The sequence below is a fragment of the Perca fluviatilis genome, chromosome 21 (genome assembly GCF_010015445.1).
Source record: "Perca fluviatilis chromosome 21, GENO_Pfluv_1.0, whole genome shotgun sequence".
Lineage (NCBI taxonomy): Eukaryota > Metazoa > Chordata > Actinopteri > Perciformes > Percidae > Perca > Perca fluviatilis.
In genome coordinates, this window is record NC_053132.1 from 22,891,829 (window position 1) to 22,913,766 (window position 21,938).

Genomic DNA, 21,938 nt, shown 5'->3' on the forward strand with positions numbered 1-21,938 from the left:
TAACCGGATATTTATTTTGTTTCTGTGCTCGACTTACTGTCCCGCACTATCTGCCGTGTGCTGAATTGCTGCGGAGCTCTCTGGCGTCCGTCCAAAATAGAAGCTCTGCGTATCTGCTGCGGAGGGCTGCGGACCGCCAGAGCTGGGACGCAGTCGGAACGCCGTTATGCAGCCAGTGGAAATACACACATTGACTTTCATGGAAACCTAATGACTCTGCCGCCGTTCCGCAGCTGTTACACATCTGGTGTAAATCCACGGCAAGGAGAGAATGTCACTCTTCTGGACCAACCGCCCACTCCGAAGCCTCTGGCATCACTGCAGCTAGCATAATGTCTTCCATGAGTTCACCTGGAACTCCCAAACAGCAACACAGTATTTTAAAAATTAATGTTTCTTTCTGCCGTTGTTTTTTCACAACTGTCTGGCAGAGATCGGCTGAAATAGCATTAGCTAATATCAGTTGTCATAGCTAACGTTAGGCTTCATGTGAAAAACGATGGCAGAGTGACACAGGTGTGGGAGGTCCAGATGAACTTGTGAAAGCAGTTGCCGTAGACGTATGGTAGATGTACTGTAAAGTAGGGCTGCAACAACGAATCGATAAAATCGATAAAATTCGATTACTAAAAAAGTTGGCAACGAATTTCATTATCGATTCGTTGTGTCGCGCAACTATTACGCCACTCAGTCGCGGAGATAAAAATATTTGAGTTGAGCGCAGAGAGGAGCAGCGCGGAGCGAAAGAAAAGAAAAAGAAGAGCGGGGGTAGAGGAAATACGGAGAGAGACCGGAGAGACCCGTAACGTTGTTCTGAAACACACGGCAGAGGCAGAGAAATCAGTACGACCTAAGTCATCCAAGGTGTGGGAGCATTTCACACTAAAGAAATCAAAAACGTGTTAATTGCAAGATAAGAAAAAGCGACACGGCATGGCACGGGCGCACCACGGTGATGAGTCAGCACCTAAAACGTAAACATGTTGGAGTCCTTGATGAGGAGGAAGAGAGTTCAACAGCAGGGTGAAGTCACTACACTATCCTACTTCTGTTCCGTTCTGAAGTGAGGAACGCAACGTCCCTCCAATAGCTCTTCTGGTGCTGCCGTTTACTCGTTATCCAGCTGACTAGCATGACAAGCTAGCGTTAGCTCGTTAATAACAGTAGTAAAGCAGGGGTGGTATAGTTTGCAAGTCACGGTTTTATTCACTCGCCTTTTTTGGCCCATTAATTTTCAGTCTGTCATATATATATTATGTGCTTTGTCCCATATCAGTTATTGTTGACAAATATATTAGTGTGTGGTGTATAAATGAACGTAACTTGCATTTACTACAATGATGGTAATAATTTAATGTGTGTGTGTGTGTGTGTCTGCGTGTCTCTGCGTGTCTGTCTGTCTGTCTGTCTCTGTGTCTTGTCTGTATCTGCTATTTGGGTTACTTACCTTTACACAACTATTAACTAAAACAACAAGTATGTATGTATTGAGTTGATGTAAATTAATGCTTTTGTTTTTTTTATCCGATTCATCGATTTATCGAAAAAATAATCTACAGATTAATCGATTATTAAAATAATCGTTAGTTGCAGCCCTACTGTAAAGCCAGAGGCTTACTTACTTACTGCGGTCAAGCCATTTGGATTTTGATGCACTTCTATTTGTGCAGTTACAGTCGTTGATGTAATCAGCCACCGTGCTCCATCTCTGACTAAGAGGTGATTCAGATGTTTTCCATTCTTGAAGCGCCCCTTTCAGAACTCCAGCAACCCTTGTCATCGCGTCTTGCAGTCAATTTTGCCTCAATATTTCTCAGAATTGCAGGGCTCTGAAGTGACACGCATTGAGCGTGACAGTCACTCATTTTGGTCTTTTGTCACACACTCCCGCCACACATTGTATTTCTCATGCGGAAAAACTATTTATAGTATATTTAATATGCCGCAGCACCCAAAATTTCTCTGGCTGTGCCGCTCTCACTGTGGAACCGGCAGGAATCAAGCGTGTCTCCCCTGGAGTTCTTAGTCGAGCCTGCCACTTATCAGCAAAAAAAAAAAAGAAAGGGGCTACACAATAGCCAATAACAAAATAGCACTATTGTATCTGGGTAAGATTTAACGCAACAACAAATGAAGAAAAGCACATCCTGCAATTGTTAACGTGATTCTGCTATAACATCTTCCGGAAAGTCACCCACAGAGGAAACCACTGGAGCTCCGAGCATCACTTTGAGCACAGAGTAAATCATCTCCTGTTTTAATGTTACAACAAATTCACAACTTGTTTGACACAAACAATGACAACTAGAGTGCTGTTAGAGAATGTTTCCCAGATAATTAGCATCAGTTTTTCATGAGTGTCTGTAACTTAGCCAACAGTTCTCACTCACTCACTCACTCTCTCTCACACTCACACACACACACACACACACAGAAATTGAATAAATACTTTGTATTCGGTTGAATTGTCAGTGCCATGTGTCAAATATTTACTTCTGCAAATCTGAACAATTATTAATAAAAACAACAACACTATAATAATATTATTAATGAAACACCCCCATTCCGGCGACCCTCTGATGGGGGGGGGATGTCACTCTTGCCTTCAAAACTTGAAAGCCCTGGAATTGCAGCACAGCGGTCCTGACCTTCAGGCATCTCGATTGTGTCACTGAATATGATCAGGTTTCCATAAAAAAAGGCCAGCCAGAGTTCAGTCAGTGGCTCGTCGAACATTGTTCGCAGGACAACAGGGCATTTGTCTTCAGAAAGAAAATATTTCAATGGCACGTACATTTTCAGGGAGCAAGCTCAGCCAGCAAACCAAGGACTAAATTGCTTTGTCCTAAAATGTCATGGTCCTCTTGGCCAACAAACTCAACAAAAGACAAACATTTTGATGATCACCGGGACTTCAGCTGCAATTTCCTCTGCTGTTGCTCCTTTCAATTCAACAAAACCAAGCAGTTTTGTTTCCACAGATGTGCTGCCATCATATATGTTACAATACTGACTTGGCAGCAGTTTTATGCACGCATCAATGGACAGGAACATAAATTCAACCGGGTTGTTGCCAAAGTTGCCCATGGTGCTAGCATGTGTAAACTTTGGCTCATAAACTTTCCGTGTCAGTTGTGATGTGCAGTCCATAGATCTGTAACTATGATTGTGTCACATGGTGTGGTACTGTATGCAAAGATACCCTCCTGCACAGCTCAATGATGTTCTTCTTCAGAAGGCTCTACCTTCTTAAGATGTGATGCACGCCAAAACGGGCAATCAGAGAGGCTTCATGCTTTTCTGTCTACTTCTTCTTCTTCAATCTTTCCCTTTTCTTTTATCATCTTCATTTCCCTCTCTTTACCTTTCCAACCACACACTTCTTGCTTCATTTTTTTTACTCCCATGCAAAAAAAACAACTCTGATCTTTAATAATAATTAGTGCACTATTAGATAAAATACTATGCTTAACAGATTCCCATTTCTGGCCTCAATTTTTTTTTTTCTTAAAAAAACATTGATTGGAATTTTTCATTTACATGCTATGTAATCGTGTCTTTACCCTTCCTCCTCTATATCCTTTATATCGGTCGGTTGATAACGCGTCAGTGGACACCTATAAAAAAAACATAAAATTGTGATACGTTTATGGCTAGCTGGCTGGATAGCTAACTGTACAACTTTATTTACATATGCATATGCCCACTCCTGCTAATGCAGTTATTTAGCCTATTGATTGGCCAATATCACCAGGTTATTCTAGTTTACATGACTCACCTGCTACATTGTGTGAACTCGCTGGAACTCAACTCAAGATGACCAAGTTTCTTACCAACGACGACCGCTGCCCGACACACCATGCCGTGAGTGCTGTTCCATCGGGTAGCGCAGTCATTGATTAGCTTTGCAGGTATCACTCCAAGAACGTTCTGCTTAGATTCCAAGAGCTAGCTGTCGGGTAATTGATTTGTTGAAATGCAGTGCTGTATCCTTTAGTCCGCTGACCGGAGTTTCGATAGCTTGCACTGCCAGCCATTTTTTCACAGCCAGGTCAATGGTGTGTGCCATGCACGTGACATGGCTCTCGATAGCGTTAACACTAGAACTAGAATAGCCGTTCTAGCCTCTCGATGGCGTTAACCCTAGAACAGGCTAAATGGGCTAATTTTGACTGTTTTAAAATCAACCGCATTGTCCCTGGTGATGCAAAGCACTGGCTCATGATTCACATTGTACTCTCCGAATATTTTGGCGATGCAGTCAGCAACGTTGTCTGTGGTGTGGCTTTTCTGAGCTTTGGCCGTTTAGAGAATTATAAATGTGCGGTGACTGACAAATATGCCTCTGTGTGGCTAGTGACATGCAGCCATCTGTGGTCAGGGCAATCTGTTTCCCACTAAACATTTTTTTCTGGTGTTTTTAGTTGTTTCATATAGTTTCACAACTCTGTCGGCGATGGTGGCTTGGCTAAGAACAGTGTACCATGGCTCAAGTTTGTTGATTACATCTTTAAATCCAGGCCCCTGCGAGATGTTAATCGGTCTCGTATGTTTACACATAAACCATATCAGTTTGTGATCTACTTTTGACAGGCAGCTCTTAAGCCCCGTGATGAGGAGGGTGGCAACATGTTTCCTTTTTTTAGCTGCAATTCCTCGGACCATCGCCTAGCTTGCCAGGGTGTAAAGTTGTCAGGTTTCCCCTGAAATTGCTCAAAGTGATATTGCATTTAACGAATTCTTGCGATGAATATTTCTTTATTTGTAATTTCTTCATTTGTGGACAGAATTCAAAAAGCATCTCATTTAGGATAAGGGGAAAAGGGTAGTTTTATGTAGGGGTTCTTTGTTTAAGTGGGGAGCAATCCTGAGCCAACCGAAGAGACATTCTATTTCAAAGAGGTTCAAAACATTACGCCTCTGCTGCACACTTGCAGACAAAAGAGCCCCGGCAGTAACTTTGTAATGATTTCCTGCCCGTTTTGTTGTGGCCAGCTAATATTTCCAGTTGGGTGGTCTGGTCCTTCCTCCCAACCGCACCATAGGTCTGTTCTGGTACACCTCCACCTCTCATAGGTGAAAATCAATGTCCACTAAAAAGGTGAGAGTTCAGGCGCAGACGCGTTATTATGGATCCCACGTAATTTCTAGGCAAGACCCGCCCTACAAAGCAGCTCAGTTGGTTGGGGTTAGGCATTGACCTCGAGTGGTTAAGGTTAGGATTGCCGACTGGTCAAGGGATAGGACCTGAACAAAATCAGGTTATGTTACCTTGCGTAAGCATGGATGCCTGGCCAATAGTAGTGTGTGAATCCTATTGAAGGGCGGGTCTTGCTTAAAAGTTGCGTGGGTTCCATAATAACGCGGCACAGACAGTAATAATTACATAGGTCAACAGGGCGTAAAAAGTCAGTAAAAGCCAGAATAACAAACCAAGCAAAATAAAAACACAACAAAATAGAATGCATAAAACCCCAGCAACGACTCCAAAAATACTTCTTCTGTGACATACACATGCTCTTTTTCAGTTACTCGACACTAAGGCTGTTTAATACAGGCAGTTCAGTACAATGTACTCCTTCTACAAGTGGCGTCCAGCTACCATCTCTCTCTCACGTTGCTTTTCAATCAGCCATCTTGGGCTCAAAGGTACCTGTTTACCATTTAACACACACTTGTAGCCAGTGTGACTCATTGCATGATGTTTACAAGCTGTAACAAAGAGTGGTTTGAGTAGGAATTTATCTTTGCTCCACAGACACCATTGATATATAGGGGTGGGAATCACCAGAGGCCTCACAATACTATATCATCACGATACTTATGTCACGATACAATATTACGATGTTTTACCTTTTTTTCCACTTCAAATTTTTCCCAATTTCAAATTATGTCCCCAAAAGGAAACTTTGTCAACATCTGTTTTACCTAAAAGATACATTTCTCTGTTTGTTCATCTCACTTTAATTGTATTACTGCAAAAATGGGACTGTCAAGCATACAAACTGACCAACTTATATATAATAATACATCGATACTTGCGTCTGTGTATTGATATAGTATTGCCACGGAAGATATCGCAATACTATGCTGTATCGATTTTTCCCCCACCCCTAATGATATACTGCCTTCACAATATATATATTATACTATTCACTTTAGTCATGGATTGGTGTATTAGTGACAACTCTAGCAAGCTTTTGAATGGCACTACTTCCAATAGTGCATACTGCTCCCTTCTTAATTGCATTACATATTAGCTACTTAGACGCAAATTAGGGTGGAAATTTACTTGGCAATTATTTTGACCTTCATAGCATCCTGTAACTTCCTCACTTGGAAGAGAGTTAACAGCACAACATGGGCATTTACCCAGAAACCAACCATATAGAAACGGGCAAACTAGTCTTCGGACTTTATTCCAAATGGTTATACAGTTAGATTTATAGGAAAAGACTTTGAGGGAGCTCAAAAAAAGGATTATTTTGGAAGGTTTCTGCTGCGAGAACCAATCTACCCACTATACATAACAAAGATGTACATGAATATTAGATCAAGAAGAACACATAAGGAGGGAGGAGCTGCAGCAGCAAACAGCGATGACAAGAGTGTATTTGCAGTGTGTGGAGTTGTAAAGACTGTGCAGAATGAATAATAAACTCTTAACCCCCCAGCCTCAGTTACTTTACTACACACTACACATCAATATTCATTATCAATATTTTAGCAAACCCTGCTCTTAACGGAATAGCCTCTCCTCTTTACCTTTTCTAAAACAGTTATATTGTACATATTAGATATCTTGTTATAGTGTCTTTTCACGTACTTTATATTGTGGTATATCTATTCTATATTTATGTTCTTGGCTGTTACACTTTGTACACATTGCCTTTGTGTTCATTAAATACATCAATGCACATTCCTGTGACTATCTAAATAATAAATTATTCTGATATGACTGGTATGACGGTTCGCTAGGCTGGCAGCTGCTGTATGAGCAGTTTTGGCACTATCACATTACAAAGTACTCTTTACTTTATCATCTCCACCATCATGCGTTTAGTTATGTGTGCGTGACTGTCTGCAGCTAATCGAGCACACAGAGCTCCGTCGTATCAGCGGCAGTTGATAGTTGAGTTACCTGAGAATATGGGGCTTTGAGCCGGGTACAGAGCACCGCGAGCTGCCGGTCGTTTTGGTGGACTACACGGTTAAGTTTACGCGACAAAAAATGTGTGTTATGCAACGACTAGTTAAGTGTATTTAAGTAATAAATGGAACGTATTTGGGTCAGCAACCTTAGGCACGTGTGCCACCATTGGCACGCCGCAACTTGACCAATGGCACACTAGCAACAAGTGTGCAAGAGTTTTTTAGAAATGTTCCAAACCGTATGCCAAATGACCTCTTTGACAGCCATTGGCAGGGGCACAGCCTGTTATTTACGCTAGTTTGATTGAATTTCCCCCCATCTGCATTACATGAAGACCTGCCCTACTCTACCTCTGATTGGCTAGTAGTCTTTGCCTTTGTCACAGAATTAAAGGAGAAGGAAAGCAAAGGAAATAAATAACCCTGCCTGAACAGGCTCAGTAGATGATGACAGGCTTAATGCTGATGCTGGCAAACTGAACACAAGAACATTTTAAAATGGCACTTCATATTAAAATTGTTGCCAAGCCCTGGTTTAGGGTAAGGATCAATCAGAGGCAGAGTATAGGGCAAGTCATGCTTTTGGCATTCTAGGACACAAAATTATTGCGGTTGTCACCATGAGTGATCCTCATTTACGTTACTGTGGTGGCAAAGTCTGTCGCACCTGTAACTAAAGACGTGAGTGCAAAAGAACATCTTATAGATACATACATATTATCTGCTATTGCATAAAATCAAACTTCCATGTGTAATATTTAAACTGGATTTGTCTTGTTTTCCCTCATTTACTTTGAAAAGTTACTAGGCCGAATATGGGGTAATAATAAATAAAACTAGCATTATAAAAGCTGTGCATTGAGTTGCCGTGATTTAAAACCATAAGCAGACGTGACATACACATTCTTTAACCCTTACCCTAATTTAAACCTAATCTTAACTCTTAACCATCTAAACAGAATAAATATCCAGAATAAAATATCCATATATTCATGTTTCTATCCTTGTGAGGACATTGACTCCATACACACTCAAACCGAAACATCCATAAACAGTCGCAGGTGTTTTTTTTTGCTGGTCATCACAGCTGCAGCTTCCCTCTATTATTAACTATCCCATTTTGTCTGTGGAAAGAATTGGCTTTGGGAATTGATTTCTCCTAGGTAGAGACAAAACAAAAAAATAAACAACTTGCGTGATGTTGTCCGTGTGTGCGTTACAAAAAATGAAATAGAAAAGAGTTCCCGCGATCAGGAATGATTGATGACTCATATACGCAACCAGCTGATGGATAAATGGGCTGCATGTTTTTATTCTTCCCTCATCCACGGAATGTTTTTGCTGTGCGTCACTTCCCAGATGTCATGAATAATTCATTTTAATGGTTGTGGTGTGCGTACGTGTGAAAGAAAAAGAGAGAAACAGCAGGGATGAGAGTCGAGAAAGATAAATAGCTGCATATATCCGTTTACCTACTCAGTGTAATGTATCACAAAGGTGCAAAATCTGCCATGGATTAAAGATAGTCATCGTGGTGTGTGTATGTGCACAGGACTTGATGAGGAACATCACTCTGCTTTACCCAAAATCCCTCTCTGCCCTGCTACTGTCCACTGCTGTCCATATTATTCATGTGGACCTGTTATTTTATCATCCTGTTTATGATGTATGTGTATGTTGTGTGTGTGGTAAGCTACTGGGACCTTGAATTTCCCCTTGGGGATCAATAAAGTATCTATCTATCTATCTATCTATCTATCTATCTATCTATCTATCTATCTATCTATATGCCCTGCAGTGCCCTGCTACACCCTGTAACGCCCTGCAGTGCCCTGCTACGCCCTGAACTACTACAGCTACTATTTCTTGTCATAATTTCATTATCTTTATTGTAACCATTATTGCCACTGTTCATCACACCCTAAACTGGCACCATCAGACACCGCCTACCAAGAGCCTGGGTCTGTCCAAGGTTTCTTCCTAAAAGGAAGTTTTCCTCACCACCCAAGGTTTCTCCTTAAAAGGGAATTTTTCCTTGCCACTGTCGCAATAAATGCTTGCTCTTGGGGGAATTACTCGAATTGTTGGGTCTTTGTAAATTATAGAGTGTGGTCTAGACCTGCTATATCTGTAAAGTGTCTTGAGATAACTCTTGTTATGATTTGATACTATAAATAAAATTGAATTGAATTGAATTAAATGCCTGCAGTCGCAGCTGCAGGTGAGCACCGACAGATCTCACGGCCTCTTTATGATTGTGTTCATATATACCATTGGAAAACACAATCTTTCTGCTGGGTCACAACAGTTCAGAGCAAAACAACTGCCAGGCAACGGCAGCCCCAAATGTTTTCTCAAAAGCCCAGAATCTTTTAAGTTTTTAAAATACCTTCAACTGTTCTATGATACTACTACTACTACTACTGCTATGCTATAGTATTGAAGACCAGATTTAATTGGTAATGTTTGGGATTTGCAGTTAAAGCAACCCGGATTATTATGGCATTTAGATTTAAATGTAGATCTGTACAGCTGGATATTCATTTTGTGAACTCTACTCCAGCATGATGGAACAAAAAAAGGTTTCAAGATTAGTAATGCTGTTTACGCCAAATCCCTACCCTATTTTTGCATCTTAAAAATAGAAACATCAGTTTTGCCTCTTTTTAGGTGGCAGGAGTGAAACTGATGAGTCATGCTCAACATTTGTTGCGTTCTGGTTTCAGAATGATGACGACAGTTGGAGAACAAATATATACTAAATAGATAGGCTCTACAGGAAGGTTTTGTTTTCCCTGGCAACTATCATGTTTTACCCAAATGATGTACAGAATTTAGGCATTTTCTTTTTTTATCAGTTGGGTTGAAAATAGTGCATCTAGCTGCTGTAAATGAAAAAAAAAATCTCCCCTCGAGAGCATGCCCCCAGAATCCCATAGATTTGACACAATGGACAGAGTCTGAAAAAGATTAACTTTGACAGCAATATATGTCAGTCTTTTCAATAATTGTAGACACAAAGAAAAATCCTTAGAAAAGCAACTGAAATGGCATTTTCTGAGACATTAATGAAACGGCAACCTTTGTAGTTAAAGGCCGTCTATCCACCAAGGCATCCCGAAAAATGGCATGTGTGCTTCTGTCAGATGAAACCCCCCAGTGTGGTTATCTGACCACCAGAATGTGCATTATTGCAAAGTGCATTTCTTTTTTATCTTTAGACAGCATGACATCTGTAGAAAGAACTATATTTGCTTCAATATATTGCCTATTTGCAAAAGGAAGAAACAGAGTTTGAGTGAAATACTGTGTGTATTCTGTGAAACACTTATCCTGCCCCAATATAAATAATGAAAATACTCAATTAATATAGCATACTGTTTGGAATGTGTTACATCCTGCACATGTAATCCATTAAACAAGATTCATTCAGGATTTATAAATGGCTCAGATGGCTTGCTCCAAACTCGTAAATTAGAGCAGTGGTTCCCAAAGTGGGGGTCCTTGAAAGGGGTTCCAGGGGGTCCTGGGCAAAAAAGGGGAATCATTTATTTTTGGTTGCGGTTTTCATCAAAAAAAACTTCTAATTCAGGAGTCTTCAATGTTTTTAAGCCAAGGACCCCTTAACTGGAAAAGAGATGAAGCAGGGACCCCCTACTACATATATTGTATGAAATGTTGCATATTTAATACTGGGCCTACAATAACATTTAGGGTGGCCCAAAACCTTTATACATACATTTGTTTGCATAGAATACTAAGCTATTAAAATAGTTGTTTTAATGTTAAACATACATGTGGCACTGTGAATCCTTAGGAATAACTATCTGTGGATGGCCTTAGTGACTACCTTACCTATAAGCCAGTAAGCCTATCATCAGTGGGAATTTATGTTGGATTCATTTTAGGACTTTTCTAATTTTTGAAGAAAAAAAATTTAAAAAATGTAACCATAATTTGGAGGCTACCTGTATTGACTCTTTTTTTACAAAAAAAAATAAATATTCACTACCTCCCGTTCCTAAGCATCTTTAAAGTTTTGCGTGCCTTGCCGTCTTGAACCTCAATATGAAGCTTATAATCATTAAACCAAATCAGGTAGCACCATCACCTTAGTGGATTTGCTGCAAGATCATGAAGTGCAACACACACAAAGAAGTCAGCAATTTCCAGGTCACACAAATCAGACACATTAAATATCAAAATCAAATTCGGTCCATATCCCATTTTTTTTCATTTCACAAATTGAAGTAAGACAAAAAAATTTGATACTTTTTTTTGTTGTTGGTTGGATTCAAAAATGAATAACTAAATTTTTTTTTTTTTACGATTTTGGATGTCCAATTGAATATGAAAAGAACAAATTATTCACGGATTCTCCCAGCTCACTAGTATCGTTCAATCATAGTCACACAGGCAGCTGTCCACTGTGGCCATTATCACCTGATTCTTCTAACTCACATTGTACGTTCATGCACCATACGCCTCCTTATGTGCTAGGTTTTTGGTATTGTTGATTAAGCTAAGATTTGACATTGATGTATGTCTTCCTTAACAGGCAATTAGCTCTCTCAGCAGAATCCCTGTAGCTGATTATATTCTTTGAGAGCTCCCTCAAAGAGCAGAGCCTTTTCTGCCAAGCATTTGCAGAACCATTTGCAATAATTGGCCAATTCCTTGACCCAAGTGTCTCTGACTCAACTCACAAATGCTACTAATTGGTCATTTAACCTAATTTGCCACACCTTTGTAATAATGTTTACAATTGCAATGAAGTTATCCAGAATTAAAGTCCTCTCTCACACTGTGATTAGATTTTTGTTGTCTTCCTGCTCCATTATGTTTGCTTTGCAGCAGCACCTTATGGATTTTTTTTTTGTATCTGTGTCATCCAATAGACTATATGCTGACAGCTGTGCTTTTTCTGCTCAAAAAGTATTCCCTTTGGCATAATTTGTATTACATTTCTTATTGCCTTGATAATGCTGCAAAAGGATGACATTGCAGATTAAAGATAACGAAGGGCTTTGAGGTGACTCATCCCAGGAATCCCACCCCCCACCCTCAGCGGTCTCATCCTCTCCCTGGTTTCTACATCGATGCCCAACTGAACAGGCTAATTTCTCATCACCAGTATTCCCTTGTCATTATTTTTCTCCCTCCCCATCACTCTTTACTCCCTCCATCCCCCAATCCTGCTCACTCACTTCCTTCCCGAGTCTGGTGGTCTTTCTAACCAAGGTAAATGCTTTTAAAATGTGCACAATGACTCATCACATGTTTATCCTGAAGGTCACTGGTAATGAATACCAATAGTAGAGGAGCCAGATGGCCGGTGACTGGGCAGGGAGGATGACATTAGGGCAACAACAACGAAACCAGCAGACAGCTTTGCTTTTCCTGCAGTCGGGGAGGGCAGAGAGGGAGGAAAGAGGGGCAAAGGTGGGGCTGGATAGAAAATAAAAATACATTACATTTCTATGAATTGAGAACACCAATTGAATTAATAAAAACAGGGCGTGAAATACTTTTGTTGTTGTTGAAAATGTAACATTTAGGAGATACAATTTTTCCCACAACAGCAACACTTTTCTTTTACTAGTTTATGTCCCAGTGAGATCATTATTCTCACTTGATAGCCTTCCATCCCTTGGACATAACTCACTGTAAACATTTTGGGGCGTCTGAGCAGTGTTTGAATAATAGAAGCATTCAGGTAACTTCAGTTGGAATATAACTTTCATACTTATCTTTTACAGTTTTTGAGAGTGTGCAAGCTGCGCCTCAGCAACATTGTGGTTAAAATGAGCAAACGGAAAGGTAATGTTGATTTGAACCTGTGTTCAATGTGTCCAAATTGGGGCAACAGACACTTCTTTATATTTGTTTACAACACATTTTCATTTTAATGCTTAAAATTCATGAAATGTTTATGGTATGCCACACTGATGTAGCTATCCTACGTTTGTGAAGAACCTTGGGAGTCTGTGTGTGTCATCATATCGGTTTTAAATGGTTTGCTTAGTGATTAAATGTCTGTCTGTGGACAGATTTTCTCACCACGACAGCGTCACAACTGTCATGCAACTTTACAGTTGTGTAGTTGAGATCATAATGAAGGTTGAGTTCTATCGCCGGTGTGGTCCGAGCAATGGCGGCAGAAGTAGGAAGTACGGAAGGGGCCATCGCTCCACAGCTTTACGCCCCCGGTCCAATAATCGTGCAAGATACAGTTATGAAAATGTACAGGTGTGTCGACATTAAAATGACGGCAGAGTTTGAAGATGGGTGCCGCTGAGCAAGGGGGCAAGGCAGTAGGGGGGTCAAAATATAGTCAGACACATACTGTAAAATCCCTGTTAAACCAAAACTATTTTTTTTCACTTTTTATACCAATTAAACAAAAGATTAAAAAAATGTTTTCCTTGAACAAAGCCAGGCTAGCGTTTCCTCATTTCCAGTCTTCATGCTTAGCTAACTGGCTGCAGCTTTCTTGGCAAGAAAGTGAATACGTGTATTTCCTCAAATGTTGAATTATTCCTTTGAACTTGGATTGTTGTTATGAATGATCCTCTCTGAAGCTGGACTTATAATAAACGGCAGTCCCATGTTGATTTAAGGCCATATCATGCTTCAATTATATACCCCACAATAATTGTGTTTACATTTTGTCATTTACATTGTGCTAATAAGAATCTGCGTTTTGAAATTCAAATTTAGTATGAATAAAAAACAATTAAAGGAATCTCTGCAGTATCCAGGCTTGTGTGCTCTGCCTCTATTATGCATGCTTGGCTAGCTTGCTTGTCCATATCCCAGACAGCAAGACCGGCAAAGTGAAAATAAGGGTAAGTATTACCGTTCAGTATTTATGGAATGGACCATCGGAGGAAAATAGGGGAGGGTCATGTCTTTTTATTCTTTGTTGAGGGTCATCCAACATTTTTTAGTCCAGAGGGGTAGGGTTACCCAACTTTTGTATTCACAGAAACAGCAAAATTTCAAACTGGTGCATATTTTTCCATGTAGCTCTCAGTCTTGGCCCTCCTTCGCTACCAGATGGGTCTGACCCATGAGTTTGGCTGTGGGGCCCGGGGAGCACAGCCCCCCTGGTGGCTGAAAGAAATAATTGCATTGTTTAAAAAATTTGTGGAATAATTACGTCTGGAATGACCAGATATTTTATAAATAACTTAGCTAAATAACACAAAACAACTAAATGGTGGTAGGTAATACATCTGATTTCATATGCTGCTTTAATAAAAAAAAAATATTTCCTGGCTGACGCTGGGAGCAGCAGGACACAAAAAACGAAAATGAATGTTGCTAGTCTGGACATCTTACTGTGCCAAGGTTGCAATAAATGTTTCCTAAATGCCACATTTGATGTCAGCTTACTAATTGATTGTGGGTTTTGTGTAGATTTGGACGTTTATACGTTTATTCCACTTTGTTTAAACGGCGAAGTGGAGGAAGCCTAATGACAAGTCCATAGCAACCAGTTTGTGTGTTGAATGTTACCCAGAGTGCTTTGCTGAATAGTGTCAATATTTTATTGTTTTATTTCATGTGAATACTAGTTTACTAGAGGAGTAACTTAGTATTTGAAGTAATGCAGTAATGCAGGAAGTGTGTATTTAGTTTCCATGCTTATTGTGTTTCCACAACAACGTTAGTGAGTAAATCTACTGAAATGGCCACCACACCATAACAGAGGAGTGTGTAATCTGTACATCTTTGCCAAGTGCAAACCAGTGCAGAAGGTATCAATAAAAGGAAAAAGAATACACACAAAAAGGGTCATGCCTTTTTTCAAAATCGTTTTGGAGGGTCATAGAAATATTGTTACTGGCGAGGGGTCTATTTTGACTAAAGGTCCCAAAACTCCTCCGGTGGCCCCTGAAATAAATAACGAACAGTCCTTAAAACACCATGCCACTCCAAAATACACCCAAAAACTTGAAGACAGCTTTTGTTTTACCTCAGTGGTTGATAACAAGTAATACAAGTTTTTTCAGTCTCTGTAACTTCTAACAAGCCACAGCCCTCTCGGCATATTTTCCAGTTAATGAAGATTAAGAGGGGTTGATCAGTGAGCCAGAACAGCTAGAAAACTAATCAACTATTGTTTGTTTTTTTCCCACTCTCCAAGACACTCAGTATTTAAAGAAAACCAAATCCACCCTAAAAACATTTCCTCAATAAAGTAGTGATTAGTTAAATTGCATGCTCCTACTCATTTCATTTCTTTCTGATTAGTAAAGATTTGATTATTTAGACAATTATAGCTGCACCCTGCAATAGTCATTTGACAACTGGGCTACAATCATCAATGTAGTCATACTGGAAAATTGTGATTTCAAAGTTTTAGTGGAATTATTTATATATTATCTAACATTTAGAAACAACTTATCTCTTTACTCTTCTCAATTACTACTTTCTGTGGTTTTAAGTAAGTGATTTGTAAATCTCTCTTGCTATAACATTGCTTATTTATAGTTACAAACAGCTGGTTATGACTGTGCTTTTAATTCAGTTTAGATGACTTTCTGATAATTGCTGCAGTGTGTGCCAAATTTCTACTCAGGTTTTTGTTGTGCCTCAGACAAAATCAACACCTGAGGCTTCATTGAAAAAAGGCACTGTACTGTAGTCCTAAATTCATTCATTTACAGCTTCTGTCTGCACTAAATCTCAATACCCTTTTCCCATATTGTTGCGGTCCTATGAAAGCCATGTCTCAGCCCAGGATATACAGTATGCAGTTGTATGCAGGTTATGCGGGACCACGGTTGTTAGGTTAGGTTAAGACGGATAACTGAAAGAGATCCAGGGCATGTTGATCTTGCTTCGTAGCACAGGCCTCATGTGTGTGTGGCAGAGGGTCGTCAGCAGATTGGCAGCTCCTGGGTTCATTAGTTACACTGGCAACATCTGCGCTCTGTGGGCTACTGAACCTTTAAAAGCCTCTTGGGTTCATGCTGCATTCCAGGCAACCCGTAACTCGTGTTTTCACAACCTTCTACCTGTGAAAGTGCCCTGTAACGGCAGTCAAACTCGTAACTTACTACCCGTGAACTCGTACCAGATCGTTGTACTCCCAGTTACAGTTTTTGACGTCACACACACATAAACAACAATGGCGACCCCTGTTGATGCTGTACAGACACCGGTGATTAACGGTGAGAAATAGAAATAAATAGGCAATGTAAAGTAATTCTGCACATTGTAATAAAAACTGTTTAACTGATTGTTTACTACTACAGGTTATGTTTATTAAATGAAGCCCAAAATATGTCACCGACTAGATATCGCTAGTATCAGCGATATCTACCTAACGTCAACGTTAGGTAGCCACTAGCTAATGCTAGCTAGAAGGGTTTGTTGTGACTTTGCCCGGAACGCTACCAAGTCGTGAGTCGTGACTTGAAGTCGTAACTTACGAGCTAAACATTGTGTCTCATATTCTTATATTTACATGGCTAATAAAAGTGAATATTCCACAAATATTTCCGTTTACGTGCAGTCATGCAAAAATAGATATTTTTAAAGTTATCCCAACAAAATAATGGTATTTTGAAATGCTAAACGGCTTTTGGAAGTAACGCTGCGCTACTGCTGACTTCGAACATCAACTACATCACAAAAATGTGTAAATGCAAAATATCACCTCTGGGGCACCTAGCAAACACCTTTCTCACTCCGTACAGACGGTTGACTCTATTATGTTGAGCTGATGACAGCTACAGCCAAATTGCATGAAATACTGCTGTTGGGAGTGCTTGCCAGGTGCTTCATTATGTGTGCAATGGCTGTTATTCATTGCTGAAATGCATTCTCTCCAAGTGTGGGGTGATGAGAGAGAGGTGAGGCGATTTTTCTCCATCATCCTGTCATGATATCCAGAGGAACCTCCAGGGAGGCTGCTTGAAGAGCTACATCCCTGCTGTACCTGCCCTCTCCATGGCTGCACAGCATCAGTCATGTCCTCTGAATTGCCTTGGACCTCCCCTGAGGCCTGTCTCGCGCATTCACATAAAAGGGGCAGATTTTGCTCCATATGGCCAATCGCAAACATAGACAAGTCTACCAGAGCTACATAGCAAACGATGATCTTACAGAAATATGAAGAACACAGACACCTTATACAGGCAAAAAGCAATACAGTCACTGCATCGTAACCTAAAAAGGAAAGCTGGCAAAAAATTGCTACCGCTGTAAATGTGTAAATTACAAGACTTATCAACATCACTTCCTCATCAGTCAGGCGCAAGATCTGACCATAATTACACTTCTGCTTTACATAAACTTCCTTTGTTGCATCCTATGATTTCAGTTGCAACCTGGCTTTTTGTCTTGTTTTTCAGGGTCATCAGGAAATACATGTTCCTGGGTGATGCCAGCTAATATAGTGAGCGGAAGAAGATGGATGGATGGATATTGCTAAAGTGCCTGACTTTGCACTGCCCCCAAATGGCCAAATATGGCTCCCCGTTGAGTTTGAAAGCTGATTCTATACCACAGCTCCTGCCGGTCCCACTGATGCCCAGGATGTCCATATCTACCATGGAATTATGGAGAAAACCTAGCTCCAAAGAGAAAACCCAGCTACAAAATTAAGAATTTGATAATTCGATTGCTAAAGTGCATGACTTTGCACTGCCCCCAAATGGCCAAATAGGGCTCCCCGTTGAGTTTGAAAGGTGATTGTATACCACAGCTCCTCTCGGTTCCACTAATGCCCAGGATGTCCATATCTACCATGGAATTATGGAATTATGGAGGAAACCCAGATAGAAAGAGAAAACCCGGCTACAAAGAAATCAAGAATTTGACAATTCGATTGCTAAAGTTCCTGACTTTGCACTGCCCCCAAATGGCAAATATGGCTCCCCGATGAAATCGAAACCTGATTCACATACTACAGATCTTCAGTGTCCCACTGATGCCCAGCATGGAGAAAACCCAGCTACAGTGAAATCAAGGTTTTGACGATTATATTGCTAAAGAATATTGCCCACTCAAAACTGGTGTTCCTCAGGGATCAGTCCTGGGTCCCCTCCTCTTTTCTCTGTACACCAACTCTCTCGGGTCTGTCATTCACTCGCATGGCTTTTCTTATCACAGCTATGCAGATGACACCCAACTAATTCTCTCCTTTCCTGAGTCTGAGACTCAAATAGCAGCACGTATCTCGGCCTGTCTGACTGACATCTCTTCTTGGATGTCCACACATCATCTGAAACCGGTTTCCCCCGGGTGCTCTGGTTTCTTCCCACCATAAAAACATGCATGCAACTAGGACTGCAGTTGAAAATTAGCCGTCTGGCTAACACTGGCGCATTTACAGAAATGTTGATTAATGTGCATTGTCCTAATATAAATAAATAAATCTTCTTCTTCTTCTTCAACCTCGACAAGACTGAGCTCCTTTTCCTTCCAAGGAAGGGCTCTCCTACCAAAGACCTGACTATAACAATAGACAACTCTGTGGTAGTCCCAACCCAGATTGCAAGAAACCTGGGTGTGACACTTGACGACCAACTCTCCTTCACTGCTAACATTGCTGCAACCACCCGATCGTGTAGATACATGCTGCATAACATCAGAAGGATACGTCCCCTTCTAACGCAGAAGGCGGCTCAGGTTCTGGTTCAGGCTCTAGTCATCGCATGTCTAGACTACTGCCACTCCCTCCTGATTGGCCTGCCTGCATGTGCCATCCGACTCTGCAGCTCATTCAGAACGCAGCAGCTCGGCTTGACTTCAACCTCCCCAAGTTCTCTCACACTACACGGCTCCTCCGCTCTCTTCACCTGTAACCAGTTGCAGCCCGCATCTGCTTCAAGACACTAGTACTTACATACAGGGCCACGAAAGGATCAGCCCCAACTTACATCCGGGACATGGTCAAAACATACACCCCAACCCGCCCACTTCGCTCTGCATCAGCCAAAGTGCTTGCTGCACCCTCACAGCAAGGGAGAACTAATAACTCAACAAAATCCCGACTGTTCACTGTCCTGGCTCCCAAATGGTGGAACCAGCTCCCCCTCGACATCAGGATGGCCGAAAGCCTACACATCTTCCGCCGAAGGCTAAAAACACATCTCTTCCGACTACACCTCAGATAAAATAATAAAAAATAAAAAAAGCATTCTTGAACCTGCACTTTCATGTCTCGTTGTAGCTTTGCTTATTTAAAACTAATGTACTTGCACTTACTACTTGTTGTCTGTAGTTTGAACCTTCACAGTTGAAAGCACTTAATTGTAAGTCGCTTTGGATAAAAGCATCAGCTAAATGACATGTAATGTAAAGTGCCTCACTTTGAAGTGCTCCCAAATGGCCAAATATGGCTCCGCGTTGAAATCGAAACCTGATTCACATACTACAGATCTTCAATGTCCCACTAATTCCCAGCATGTCCATCTCTACCCTGGAATTATGGAGAAAACAAGATTTTGACCATTCTATTGCTAAAGTGCCTTTGACCATTCTATTGCTAAAGTGCCTGAGTTTGCAGTGCCCCCAAAAGGCCAAATATTGCTCCCCGATGAAATGGAAACGTGATTCACATAATACAGGTCATCAGCGACCCATTGATGCCCAGCATGTCCATATCTACCCTGGAATTATGGAGAAAACGAAAAATGTTCGGAGCAGAGAGTAAACTGCACTTTTTTTTAACACGTACGTCAAAGACACATTAAAAAAGCTGAATGTGATGGAACTCTTTCATTAAAATGTGTCTGTCAAATGTGATACAGTATTTTCTGCCATCTCCAACACTGACAAAACCATTCATCCAGTGAGATGAAGGTTGCTTTCACACCTACCTCATTTGGTCTTTTTAAAACGAACCCTGGAGCGCTTGGTCAGATCAATCAAACGTACTCTGAAACTCTTGAACTCTTGAAAACGGGGGTCTCGGTTTGCCTCATAGTGAACAAGAGTTTGGTTCACTTCCGGTGAGAACGCGATCCGACCCAAATACAGGAAGTGAACCAAAAACAGAGCATTTACTAGCCTGCAATTTCAACCTTGCACACAATTATGCATGGATTTATATAGGATTTATGAGATGATAACTTTCATAAGCTGTTCAGATCAAACATCGCTGGTCGTCTTTGTGACAACACATCATCATCGTTCTCTCCTTCACTCGCTGTCTGTCAGCTGCTCATTGTTCGCCGTCTTCTAAAATATTGTAAACACTAAAGCAGAACCAGAAAACCAAAAACTTTATAAATTTGGTGTTCGCAAAATGTTGCAACTTCACCCCCGAATAGTACCTGTTCTGAGTCCCCTGAACTATAGGTCTGAAACCGCCCGAAGAGATTAGGCCAATGTCCTTAAATGTCAAATGTTATCATCTTGTACACCACTTTTTAAAATTTGTACAGTTTGAAGACAGGATTTGGATATTGAATTCTGCATGTTTTCTCTTAAGATCACTGACAGGATGTGACATTTAATTTGGTAGAATAACTATTGCATCAGACAGTGGCCGAGTGTCAATCAGGAGGGCTGGGTAAAATCACAATAGACTGCTACCATTTTGGGCCAGCACAAAGACCTGTGTGCTCACGCTCACAGGCTGTCTCCACATTCAAAAACACACACTGATTCTACAGTATCTGCTCCCCAGATTGATACAGTTGTACGGGCATCCTGTTGAATTCCCACAAAAACGTATGCAAAACGGTAGTACATTAAAAGAAAAAACAAGTTGGAGCAGGGGGCTGTCAAGTGCACTAACACATTGAGTGCAGGTTGTCAAAATGCTAAAATAATTGACATTTAAAATTGAGCTCAAACACTATCAAATAAATTGATTGACTTAAATTAGGTTTAAATGGTTGTCACAAAATTAGGCAGTAAACTTAAGGGGCTGTACTCAATATTCAGAACATCGTTATGAACCGGCTATTAGGCCACAACAAATGGTATGGCTGGGTACAGAATTTAATACTTTTTAGGCACCGACCAAATTTCCCCCTTAGTATCGAGTATCGAAAAATGCCTCGTCATTCAATACCAAATTTCAATACCTAAGGAGTAAATCTCATCAGCATCAGTAAACCAATAAGCATGCAGCATGCTTCTACTAATAATTAACTTCTCTAATAAGGTTTGTGATTGGCTGTCTAATGTTACACACCGTAGAGGTAGGCAGGAAAAATTTAAAGATTATTGCCGTAATGTTGCAATTTCTTTTTTGTTAAAATGGATTTTATAAAATTGGTATCGAAAAAAAGTATTGTTTAGGAACCAGTATCGAAGTCACAGCATTGGTATCGGTACCGGTATTGGAATTTTATGAACAATACCCAGCCCTACAAATGGGAAACACACCATGGTAAAGTTTTACAAACATATACTTCATCTACCAGATTAAAACCAAATCAGACCAAATTAAATGATTATGGAGAGGTGTGGTTGTCAGTATAGTCAGTGGTGTAAGTGTGCATGAGTGACATATGTACATGTATGAGTGTAAAATGCAAACATCACATAAAGATAACCTAAAACAAAGATAACCAAAACAAACCAAGGGAGAAACAAGGACAGCTGGAAAGGCAGCAACTGACCGAAAGGCAGGCAGAAAGAAACCAGAGCAGCACTGCAGCCTGCCCTGAACACCCATACAGGTGCCAGTGAATCTGGCTGATTAGACCTACTCCCAGGACTTTGTGGAAGTGTATAGACTGATTGATTGACATCTTCCTGAACCTTTTGTTAGCTCTGTTGCACATGTAAGGACAGGACAAATGACAGCTGTA